Below are 2751 nucleotides of genomic sequence, written 5' to 3' on the forward strand. Positions count from 1 at the left end.
TGGCTGCCGGTTAGCTTTGAGCAAGGCGGGGTGGAGAGGCGCAAAGGCCTGGTGCCGGGCCTCGGTTGCGGTAGGGCGGCGGGTGTGGCGCAGGGGGGCGCGGAGAACAACGCGCGGGCCACGCCCCCCGAGCCCCGAAGCTCCCCTTTGCCTTGGCCTGAGCCACGCGGCGGCGGCTGCCCGGGCTGGAGAGGCGAGCGCCCGGACTTCAGCGACTGCGGGGTGCCGGAGGCGCCACGTCCCCTGGGCGGGCTGGCAGGCGGGCAGGTGCAAGGCACAGGGCAGGCAGGGGCGGTTGAGGGGTGAGGAGCTGCACGGCTGAGGCCGGGAGGCGCCGAGCAAGCTCTTAGGGCGCCCAGCGGCAGCGGAACACGTCTACTAAGGCCATCCAACCCTGAACGCGCCCGATCTCGTCTGATCTCGGGAACTAAGCGGGGTTGGGCCTGGTTAGTACTTGGATGGGAGACCGCCTGGGAATACCGGGTGCTGTAGGCTTTTCTCTTTTCCTTTCCTTTTCTTTCCCCTTCGGGCTCCCTCTCCCTTTGCCGCCAGAGCCCAACCCCCTTGCCCAGCAGGCTTCCTCCAAACACCCCCATGCCCCCTGGCCCCTTGCCACTCGCACACCAACCGGCGGGTCCCAGTCCCGCGGCGGAAGCCCGCTCCAGGGGCAAGCAGCTGCAATCCAGCCCTTCCACCTCCAAGCCACCACGCCCAGGCACACCCGATCCAGAGGGGCGGGCTGGGCGGCGGTGGGGGCGAGCTGGGTGGGCAGAGGAGGCGGGATCGGAGGGAGGGAAAGGGCGAGGGCGGCGAGGACCACGGCCCGGTTGGGGCAGGGGGAGCGCGGGCGGGACAGCACCCTGTCTCGGCAGGCTTGCCCTTCCCTTGTTCGGCGCCTCGGGCCCTCATCCCCGGAGCCCTTAGCCTTTCTTTTGGGCCCCTCCGACTGCCCATGCTCACCGGACAATCGGCCCCACCTTATCCCTGGGACCGCCGCCTCCTTCTCCCCACCAGGCCTGGGCTGCGCTCCATTCCGGGCGGGCAATCCTTCCTTCCCGCCGAACACCGTACCTTTACCTCCCGGCCCGGGGTCTCCGCTCCGTGTGCGCGGGACACAAGGTGGCCGACCGCTCGGGGCCTCAGCTGTTGGCCCGCCGCACCACCCGTTGGCACCCGAGTCCGCGTTCAGTCTCCCCGCAACAGCGAAGCGAACAGCGAGGCTCGCTCGCTCAGCGACACCGGGCGAGGGGGGCGCCCGGCACCACGCCCAAAAGTGGACCCCCAAATAAAGGACGAGAGCAGAGGAAGAAGCGTCCGCACGGCCCCCAGGCCCACAGTGGGTCCTGGGCAGGAATGGGAGCAGAGCGGGTTTCCTGACTCCTTGGCTGCACGTCCTCGAGCTCCCAGGGTCTCCTGGGCGCCCAAACCCCGCCCAACCACGACCTCCCTCCCGAGGGCTAGCTTCCTCGCCAACACAGTCTCCTCTGGGTGTGTGTGGTGTATGTCTGTTTACGTCGTGTGCACCTGTGTCTCTGTCCCTGTCCGCATGCACGTCAGGGTCTGCGTGTGTCTGTCCTGGGCGCAGAGCTGGTGTGTGTGTGTGTTGGTTGCTCTGTCTCTCTCTCTGTGTCTCCCTCTTAATTCTCTCTTCCTTTCTGTCTACATCTCCCGCCGTCTGTGTCTCTGTCGTCGCCCGTGTGTCTGTGCGTCTGTCCATGCCAGCCGGCCTCTCGTGTCTCTCAGCCGGGTCCTGGTGTCGGTGGGTGGGCAGGGGAAGGGTGGCGGAGGAAGGGCGACAGGGTTGGGCTGATGAGGAGAGTCCCTGGGTGCGCCGGTGGCTCCGGGGTGGCTTTGAGCAAGGAGGGGTGGAGAGGCGCAAAGGCCTAGTGGCGGGACTCGCTTGCCTTAGGGCGGCGGGTGGGGAGCGGGGGCCGCGGAGAACACCGCGCAGGCCACGCCCCCCGAGCCCCGACGTTCCCCTTTGCCTTGTCGGTTGCCAGGCTTCGGCGGCTCCCGGCTCCCGGGACTGGAGAGTCCCTGGCCAGGAGAGCGCCCGGACTTCCGCGACTGCGGGTTGCCGGAGGCGCCATGTCCCCTGGGCGGGCTGGGAGACGGGCAGGTCCAAGGCACACGGAGGCGGGGGCGAGTGGTTAGTGAGGACCCCCGGCTGGGGCTGGGAGGTGCAGAGCAGGATCTTCGCGTGCCCGGTGGCAGCCGCCCAGGTCTATGGCCATCCCATCCTGAACTTTCCCCATATAGTCTGTTTTCCTAAGCTACAGAGGGTCCAGAAGCTAAGCAGTGTCCAGCATTTTGGCCAGATATCTCACAAGTTTTGGCCCTCGATCTTGCTGGCTGGGCCAGAGATCACATGAGATTTTCTTTTTTTAATGTCATGTTAGTCACCATACAGTACATCATTAGTTTTTCATGTAGTGTTCCATGATTCATTTTTGGGTGTAACAGTCAGCGCCTCATGCAATACATGCCCTCCTTAATACCCATTACTGGGTTAACCCATCCCCCACCTCACTCCCCTCTGAAACCCTCAGTCTGTTTCCCGGACTCCATAGTCTCTCATGGTTCGTCTACCCTCTGATTTCCCCCCTTCTTTTTTCCCTTCCTTCTCCTAATATCCTCCATGCTTTCCTTATTTTCCACAAATAAGTGAAATCATATGGTAATTCTCTTTCTCTGCTTCACTTATTTCACTTAGCATAATCTCTAGTCCCATCCATGTCGATACAAAAGTTG

At 63.9% G+C, this 2751-nt stretch overlaps 1 pseudogene; it reads left to right on the plus strand.

The window, feature by feature from the left end:
* Positions 1-376: 376 nt before the first annotated feature.
* Positions 377-495, plus strand: LOC113924008 (annotated as a pseudogene).
* The last annotated feature ends 2256 nt before the right edge of the window (positions 496-2751 follow it).

The sequence above is a fragment of the Zalophus californianus genome, chromosome 15 (assembly GCF_009762305.2).
Source record: "Zalophus californianus isolate mZalCal1 chromosome 15, mZalCal1.pri.v2, whole genome shotgun sequence".
Lineage (NCBI taxonomy): Eukaryota > Metazoa > Chordata > Mammalia > Carnivora > Otariidae > Zalophus > Zalophus californianus.